The sequence below is a fragment of the Bidens hawaiensis genome, unplaced genomic scaffold (assembly GCF_021521415.1).
Source record: "Bidens hawaiensis isolate Kalapana, Puna unplaced genomic scaffold, B.hawaiensis_p1.1 tig00025714_1, whole genome shotgun sequence".
Taxonomy (NCBI): domain Eukaryota; kingdom Viridiplantae; phylum Streptophyta; class Magnoliopsida; order Asterales; family Asteraceae; genus Bidens; species Bidens hawaiensis.
Genome location: NW_027494111.1, coordinates 212,734 through 222,336, shown reverse-complemented (window position 1 = coordinate 222,336; position 9,603 = coordinate 212,734). Strand labels below are relative to the sequence as shown.

General features: G+C 37.5%; 1 pseudogene; it reads left to right on the top strand.

Annotated features, from left to right (window-relative positions):
* Nucleotides 1–1,961: 1,961 nt before the first annotated feature.
* On the top strand, nt 1,962–3,799 carry LOC143572089 (polyphenol oxidase I, chloroplastic pseudogene; annotated as a pseudogene).
* The last annotated feature ends 5,804 nt before the right edge of the window (nt 3,800–9,603 follow it).

Genomic DNA, 9,603 nt, shown 5'->3' with positions numbered 1-9,603 from the left:
TTTATATCTTATTATGATATAAGTTAACTTATGCATTTTCATGACTAAAGTTCAAACAAAGTTTATGCTAAAAGTGGACAAAATCCAAGTTTAAGGTTAAATAGAATAGGTTGTAATTTCCTTTATGACCTTACATAGTATATAATAAAAATACTAAATAAATGCTAGTCCGTAATATTTAAAGTTTTTTAATGGTTGTCCCTTTAATAAAAAGAAATGACAGAATGCATAATTTATGTTTTAAATACCTATCATGTTATGTCCTTTTAACACTAATCTTGTTAAGTTATCTTGTTAACTAGTGATAATAATGCATGTCTTTTTTCTCCTTCCCTATTTAGTATCCCCTCATCCACTCTAAAAAATCTTAAAAAAATAAAACAAAATCCCTCTCTCTCTCTCTCTCTCCAACCAAGTCCGGCCAAACCCTTAAAAAACGCAAAGCTGGTCAGAAACACTACCACCGCCACAACCGGTCATCATCAGTGGCGAAGCTTGGACTAAGGCACCGGGGGGGGGGGGGGGGAGGGCGAACTCAAAATTTCACAAAAACAAAGGGGACGGACTTAAATTTTCGGCCGAAAACGAAATTACACTACGTATAGAAGATTTCGGGCGAAAACGGCTAAATTTTACACTATGTATAAAAAAATTTCGGCCAAAAACGGCTAAATTTACACTACGTATAGAAAATTTCGGGCGAAAACGGCTAAATTTTACTGTACGTATAAAAATTTTTGGCAAATAACGCCTAAATTTTATACTACGTATATAAAATTTCGGTCGAAAACGGCTAATTTTAGACTACGTATAAAAAAAGTCGGGCGAAAACGACTAAATTTTACACTACGTATATAAAATTTCGATCGAAAATGGCTAAATTTACACTACGTATAAAAAATTTAGGGCGAAAACGGCTAAGTTTTACACTAGATATAAAAAATTTCGGTCTAAAACGGCTAAGTTTTACACTACGTATATAAAATTTCGGTCGAAAACGGATAAAATTTACACTATGTATAAAAAATTTCGAACGAAAACTGGTAAATTTACACTACCGCGTAAAAAAGCAGGGGGTGGCGCCCTAAGAGTCCTTCGCCATTGATCACCATTACTACCTACCACAATCCCTCACCAATGTCGTCAAAGAAAACAAGCACCATCATCCTCTAAACACTAAACTGATTGCATCAATCAACTATAAACACTCCATCATGTCATCATCCTCGACCACAAGGTTCAGATATGCTAAGTAAAAAAATCCAAAGTTGGGCCTCTGTCATCGTTTCAAGGTGTTTTGGGCTAAATTGTGCGATTCCGACCATTTCTAGGGTTCTTGCAAGGTGTAATAAAGGGGGATAGTGGATCGATGGGAGTGGTTTGTGGTTGTTAGGGTATGGTGGTGATGGTGGGGTTTGGTTGTGGTGTGGTAGTGTTGAGAGAGAGAGAGATACTAGTTTTGAATATATCGTCGCAATTACGTTTTTACTTTTGAAACAACCAGTCGCAATGCACACTATATATATTACTAGTTCACTAATCATTCATATATAATCTAGTTGATGTAAAGATGAAAGCTAATTAAGATCAAGGACTACATGTAATGAAGATTACTTTTACACTATCGTTTGTACTTTGTAGTGGTTTTGGTACATTGGACTTGCTCGCACTACACTACAAACTTTCTATTAAGTAAAACGAAATGTCACTTTTGTAGGGAGAATATTATCTCCTAATTACTTAACAAAAGACCAATGATTTTTTTTAATATTAGTTGATTTATTTTATATAATAAAAAAAGCAAAGAATCTATAATATGAAATGTGGGGAAATGACAAGTGTTACCCTATTGTCTTCCTTATATATTTTTTAACACAATTTCTCACACATGAATCCATTATAAATAGGAGTTAGGTTTTACGTTTGAAGGCACACCTCTTTCTTTTCTAAGTTAATTAACCATGTCTTCTTCACTACTTTCATTTACCTCCACAATCACTCCCTTTCCTTCCTCAAACACTCAATCCATCTCCCAAAGAGCCTTCAACACTCGAACCAACCGAACCCATGGGTTCCAAGTCTCATGCAACGGTACACAAGATGATCACAAACACAACCAACTCATACTACCCGAAGTCCAAAAGCTTGTAATGCCCAATGTAGACCGGAGGAATTTGCTCGTTGGGCTCGGCGGCCTCTACACCACCGCAAACCTCACTTCCGTGCCAGAGGCAATATCTAAACCCATCAAAGCTCCTGAGATCACGGTGGAAGGTAAATGCAAAACAGTGACAACAGGTTTTCCAGCTGAAAAAAAAATAAGGCCTACCGAATGTTGTCCGCCTAAGCTCACGAAGAATATTAAAGATTTCAAGTTTCCTACGGAACATACGGTGAAGAAGAGATGGCCAGCACATAAAGGAACGAAGAAACAGGTGGACGACTATAGAAGAGCCATCCAAGCCATGAGAGAACTCGACGATAATGACCCGCATAGCTTTGTTAGCCAAGCTAAAATCCATTGTGCTTATTGCCATGGAGCTTACACTCAAGCCGGCAAGGAAATTCAAATCCATAACTCATGGCTCTTCTTTCCTTTCCATCGTTGGTACCTTTATTTCTACGAAAGAATACTCGGAAACCTGATTGGCGATCCCACTTTCGCCTTACGCTACTGGGAATGGGACGAACCAGCCGGTATGACAATCCCAGATATCTTTGAACCCAAAGATATTGATGGAAAGTCCAACCCGCTTTATGATGAACACCGAGAGTCTACTCATCTCCTTGAAATAGTGGATTTGAGTTGGGCTCCTAATCAACCAGCTAAGAACCTATCAAAAGAGCAACAGAAAGCTTGCAATCTTACAACAGTGTATCGAGAGTTGGTCAGAACCGAAGGCGATCCACTAGCTTTCTTTGGGGGGCGATACGGAGCTGGAGATGATGAGTATAAATTTGGTGACAAGTCAATCGGATCCGTGGAAGCTGGTACTCACACTGCAATACACGTATGGGTAGGCGATAGTACGCTACCTAACAATGAGGACATGGGTAGGTTCTACTCCGCGGGCTATGACCCTTTGTTTTATTGCCACCATGCAAATGTTGACCGTATGTGGAAACTCTGGAATGATTTGAGCCCAAGTAATGTGGTACCAGATGAGCCAGAATGGGTAGATTGGTTGGATGCATCATATGTGTTCTATGACGAAAACAAGGAGCTTGTACGCGTTTATAATAGAGACTCCGTCAACATAGAGAAACTCAAATACAACTTCATCGATGACTCCAAGGTAGTCTTCCCTTGGCGCACCAGCGGACCTGTCAAACGTAGCAAAGACTCCCAAGTTGCATCCCCCCAGATGAGGTGCCAATAGCGGATAAAGTGCCTAAGCCATTGAGTTTAAACACTATCCTAAAGGTTCGTGTGCCAAGACCTGATAAGGGTAAGGACAAAACCGCGAAAGAAGTTTTGGTGATAACGGGGATAAAGTTTGATTGCAACAAGTTTGTGAAGTTCGACGTGTTTGTAAATGACAAGGTTAATGAAGGTGGTAAACTACCCACGGCTTGTGACCCTGAATATGCGGGTTGCTTTGCACAGATTCCACACAGCGATGAGAACAAAACGTCGATGAAGAGTGGTATTAGGCTTGGGCTAACAGAGTTGTTCCATGACACAAATTCCCAAGACGACGAGTATGCAACGGTGGTATTGGTGCCAAAGGCAGGGTGCGAGGATCTCACCATTGGGGAGATCCGAATCGAGAAATTGGTTCCAATATCTAAGGCTTAAAACCCTATGTATTTTAGTAGTATGTGTGAGGGTTTATGTGTACATTGTATAGCCAGAATTGCAACTTCAGTTGCATGCTTCCCATTATGCTTATGTGATCAATAAACTGGCTACTAAGCCAAGTACTTCTTCTTCAATTATATCTTAAACGTTTAGTAAAAATAGATTTAACCTTCCATACGTGAGATTGCTCAAACCATTTTATTTTTGTGTGTGGGGATAAACTAAAAAAGTGGAGTTTAGCGTAAAAGTGGATCTTATCAAACACGGGTCGGGTCAAAATAAGTCAAAAAGCACACCAAACTGAATGAATCTTAAGATCTTTCACTACAAAAAGTAAAAACTCAAAGAGGACATTAATTTAGCGACATACATGCGCCAAAAATCTCTCGGTAAAAGTGGTAGCCTTGGCTTGGCAAGAAGTTGATTATAGTACGTTTGGAAACACGGACTAGATAAAGAACTTACTGATAGATTTTATCGAGAGATAATCCACGAATTACCGACAAGTCTCTAATGTGGTTCCAACGGTTTAATCGTTGGCCAAATAAGACTAGAAATTTAAAGAGAAGACTAGATCAATTTAATTAATTTCTTCATTCATAACTTCATTCCTAATCCGACATGCCTTTTATAGGCTACAAATTGAAAATTAACAAAGACCACCTAACAAAGAAACTATCTATCCACTACTTATAAACAGAGTAAACAATTAACTACCAATACTCAAATTAAAAGTACTAGGATTGCATATTATTTCCCCATGATCTTCAATATGCCCACGTTTGGAATGTTTGGTGGCACACGACAGTCTCACGGCGGAATCCATGGTTAACAAAGGATGTTCATGGCATAAAATTGAGCTTGTGTTGAACAAATTCAATCTTCTATAGCAACATATCAGTCAAATATCTACCATTGGGTCATCAATTACCTATTTCGTCAGTAATATTGATTTAAAATCAAAAACTAAAATATATTGCTGGTTTTCTTTAAATGCTTATTAAACATTTCAGATAATTAACAAATAATGAAAGAAATAAAAAGAATAATAAATCGTAAGTAAAACCAAAATTCATCAATCAAATTCTTTAATCAGTACAGAAAATATCTAACTACTATATTAAAACAAAACATAATTTTCACATGACATTTAACTTAGCTATCCACATAGGATTCCACCTCAATAATTTCTAAAATTATAATTTACACCTAACAAGCTATTTAATTTTAATATTATTACCATTTATATATTACTAGCAAAGTTACAAATATACTTTAAATATTGTATAATATGAGGTTTTTTAATACTTATGAATTATAAAATTTGATTTGTTAATATTTATATCTTATAAAACCATAAGGAATGCTATTATGTCTACTATTAAATTTAATTATTTTGTTGCATTTTTTTAACCGTTCGTGTATTACACGGGCTATATTCTTCCAACAATAGAGACTTGATTCCAGGCTTGATTTTAGATTAATATAATTCAAAGTATTGAATTCTTTTATTATTTTGTAACGTTAATACATTGAATGTGAAGCCGTAGTGAGCACATACGGAGCATAGGAATTATTCAACAGGAAACCAAATTACGAAAAACCAAGAAGTTTGGGTTGCCTTTGCTATCCTTGGTTGCGACCATACTCTCCCCACAAACTTCATCCAAAATCTAAGCCGTGCATTTTTGTTGGCTACTCTCCTTCTCAAAGTGTTCACTATTAACTTGATCCTAACTCTAATAATATTTATACCTCTAGACATGTCGCTTTCATTGAAAATAATTTTCCATTCCAAGATCTCACCACATAAATCGTCTCACCACCCAACCCACTTGACTGGTTCCCCTACTATTCCCATTGTTAAAACCGTCCCGGTTAGCACAACAACTCAAAACCAAATAAACCAACCAATTAATTCAAGCTCCACACAAACACCCTTGTCCACATATTCAATCCCACACATTACTACCAATAACTCCAACCCACCTGTCACAATAACCCCCTTTCTCCTCCTCAGACCGATCCCACTGGCCTATCCAACGACAGTTCAATTCCAGCCCAGAATAATTCTTCCCAGCCTCTTACCAATCCGTCACTATCAGCCCAAAACACAACAAATCCAAGCATTTCCACTTAACCTCATGTTCAAACCCATACCCGCAAGCCGAACCCAAAATATCACAACTCTAACCTTCAATTATATACAGCTATTAACGGCTCAATCACCGAGCCATCCACCATAACCCAAGCCTTAAAACATCCTCTTGGAGAACATCCATGACCGAAGAATATGATGCTTTAAATAAAAACAATACTTGGAATCTTGTCCCTTCCACCCATGCTTCTAACCTTATGGGCTCTAAATGGGTTTCCGTACTAAGTATAAACCCGATGGTTCCATTGACCATCTAAAGTCCCGCCTTGTAGCCAAAGGTTTCCACTAACGTCCGGGAATTGACTATGCCGAAACATTTAGGCCGAAAACCCGCCACTCTTCTCCTTGTTCTTTCCTTATCCGTCTCATGAAATTGAACTCTTCGTCAACTCGACATCAATAATGCCTTCCTACAAGGCACATTATCCGAAAACGTATACATGACTCAACCACCAGGCTTCATAAACCCATCATTTTTCCATCTCATATATGCAAGCTCAATAAAGCCATATTCGACAAGCATCTCGTGCTTGGTATGAAGAATTAAAATCTCATCTTAGTCTCAAAGGTTTTCAACCCATCATTTCGGATCCTTCCTTGTTCATTTGAAGTTCCGGTCCATCCACTATCTATATCCTAGTCTATGTTGATGATATCATCATTACTGGACCAAATTCTCAAATCATTAACTCCTTTATCTCTTCTCTTGCTACCAAATTTTCATTTAAGGATCTTGGTACCCTATCCTATTTTATTGGTGTCGAAGTTCTTCCACACACCCATGGTATGTTACTCTCCCAAACTAAATATTCATAATATTCTTCAACGAGCCAATATGAGTGAATGCAAGCCGATGGCCACAACAATTACTTGCTCCGAGCCTATCACACTTCATAGCGGCACACCCATTCCTTCACCCACTGATTATAGAGCCTTAGTTGGTGCTCTACAATACCTCTCCCTGGCCTGACGTGGCGTTTACAATCAACAAGCTATCACAATAAAGGCACGCTCTAACCACCACTCATTGGCATGCCCTCAAACGTCTACTTCGTTATCTTCACGAGTCGATAAACAAAGGTGTTCTACTTCGCTTCAAATCACCGTTACAACTTCATTCTTTCAAAACTATTTGGTTTGATAATCTGCTTGTCAAGATGTCTCACGATCCTGAGTTGTTGAAGACCTATTTAATGCTTGAAAATGAGGCTAGAACCACAACCAAACTACCACACCCCGCCAAGGCGGAAGCGCGGGCGAGTGACGTCATGTATACCGTAAGCATATGATTATCGCCAAGATACATTTATCTGGATACCAATAGTATTAAGAAGCGTTTACAAATCATAACTTATTTCAAAAAAAAATTTGTTGAAAATAATTAGAAGATTTCTCGTATATGACCCTAAAAATCGATAGGGTTATACAAGCAAAATCCTCCAAAATGGTATCCTAATTATGCATTGAGGTCCCGTCTTCATGATTCCTTATGAGCGTTGTTAATTCCCTGAAAAACATACATTTAAAAAAAGTCAACACAATGGTTGGTGAGTTCACAGTTTTTGAGACTCGATATGAAATCACGTTATTCATAAAAGGTTGAATCAGTTCGCAAATAAGTATACGATAATCTGATGAAACAAATACGATGATCATCTGTAGACTAGATAAATCTACGAATTGATATGACGAACCCTGAGCCTATAACCAAATCACGACTTATATCCATTTACCTTGTTCAAATCTCACAGATGGAATATACGCACCCTGTTTCGATGCAATATCGGAGGTTAGCGCGACTAACCTAACAGTAGGGGGAAATGTCAACGTCAATAGTACTATTCGTATATTCTTGTGGCTAACTACGTTAGCTAATGGTTATAGTATGCAAGCAAGTGACTTATAGCACTACATGGTTCAACTCATGTTCGCATAAGGATTGTGTGTTTTGTTTCTAATTATCATATATAAAAGCAGTTGTGTATGTTTTCCACCCCCGAATAAATAAAACAGTAAAACCGTAGAAAAGGGGGTAGTGAAACTCACCTCGTGAGTTCAGTGGTCATTTCGCTAGCAATTTCAGATTAATCACAGTTCCGCTGCCTTCACCCGTCCTAAACGCGTAAGGTCAGTTAGTTGGTTATCGACTCGCAAGTCGGTTTATGCTAGTCGCTTTCACCCAACTAGTAGTTTCGTTGTTCGTGCGGTTGTTTTCACCAACTAGGTGTTTCGTTTATTGTGTCGGTTGCTTTCACCAACCATATGTATCATTTAGTTTTTGGACGACCTGTTGGGGATAAGTTTTTATATAAATATTTATGTACTTGTATAAATATTAGGAATCTAAATCTTGTAGGTGTCGGTTTCACTTATATATAACCGATTCATTCTGCCGAGTAATAGATATATATTTATATCAAGATACTATTTCTTTAAGTTATAATTGTAAACCATAATGTATTTGTATGTTTGTTCGTAACTCTGAACTGATTTTTATATATTGTTTTGGTCGTATAACTCGTAAAAATCATTATTTTTACGTCCAACATGTATATATTTCTTCGAAAATACATATTTATGTAAAATCACCGGTTTGACACAATGTGCGTTATTATAATTAATATTTATTGTTTGTCATTTTAAAACATAAAACTTAGTTTTATTCAAAGTCATATTCACGCTTTATAAAACTATATAAACGAAATCTCAACATAAGAATCCGTTTTGTTTACTCAAAATTGTGAAACATGTTTTGGCCTTAAAAATTCGTTTATTTTCGTAACAAAACCGTATGTACACTTTCAATCGAATATTCACATCACAAACTTTTAAAACTCGATATGTTTGGTGTTAATATATATAAATTTTCCCAAGAGTTTCCATGTTTCCCATTAGAATTACCTTTCTTTCCACTAGATCAAGTAAACAAGATCACATTTGTACTCATTTATCTTTATAATCACACTATTTAAAAACTTTTATATCATTATTTGTCTATAAAATAATACACACACATATATAGAAATCATCCTTTTTAACTTGTTATGTATGTACACGAACCCATCTTTCAATTAACCAAGATTCATTTATAAACACATCTTAGAAATATGATACTATGTTTTTAACCAACTTCGTAATATATAAACCATATTTAAGCATGTTTTTAACCCATAGTGTTTACCCTTTCAAATATCTAATTATTTTTCAAACATAATATAATTAGGCATGTGAAGAGGTAGGTCCCAGCAGAGCCCAGTTGAATCCGCAAGACTCACCTCAAAGAGGGACGTCTGCGCAGTTGAACCCGCAAGACTCACCTTCAACAGGGACGTCTGCGCAAAGGCTAAACTCGCAAGACTCACCTTGAAGAGAGACGTCTGCGCAGAAACCAACTGGATCCGCAGGACCCACCATGCTCAGAGACGTGACGTCCTTACGCGCAATACGCAAGCTGTTCCCGCAGGAAAAGCCTCCCAATGGTCGACGTACTCCGCCTGTTCCCGCAGCAACGGATACTAGCCATCAGGGAAGGCTACCCGCGCAGCAAGGCTACACGCACAAGGCACTTAACTCTTAAATAATTCAGTAATATCACCTGAAGAAGGAGTGAGCAAGCCGGGAATATTCCCGCCCAAAGCCGGGA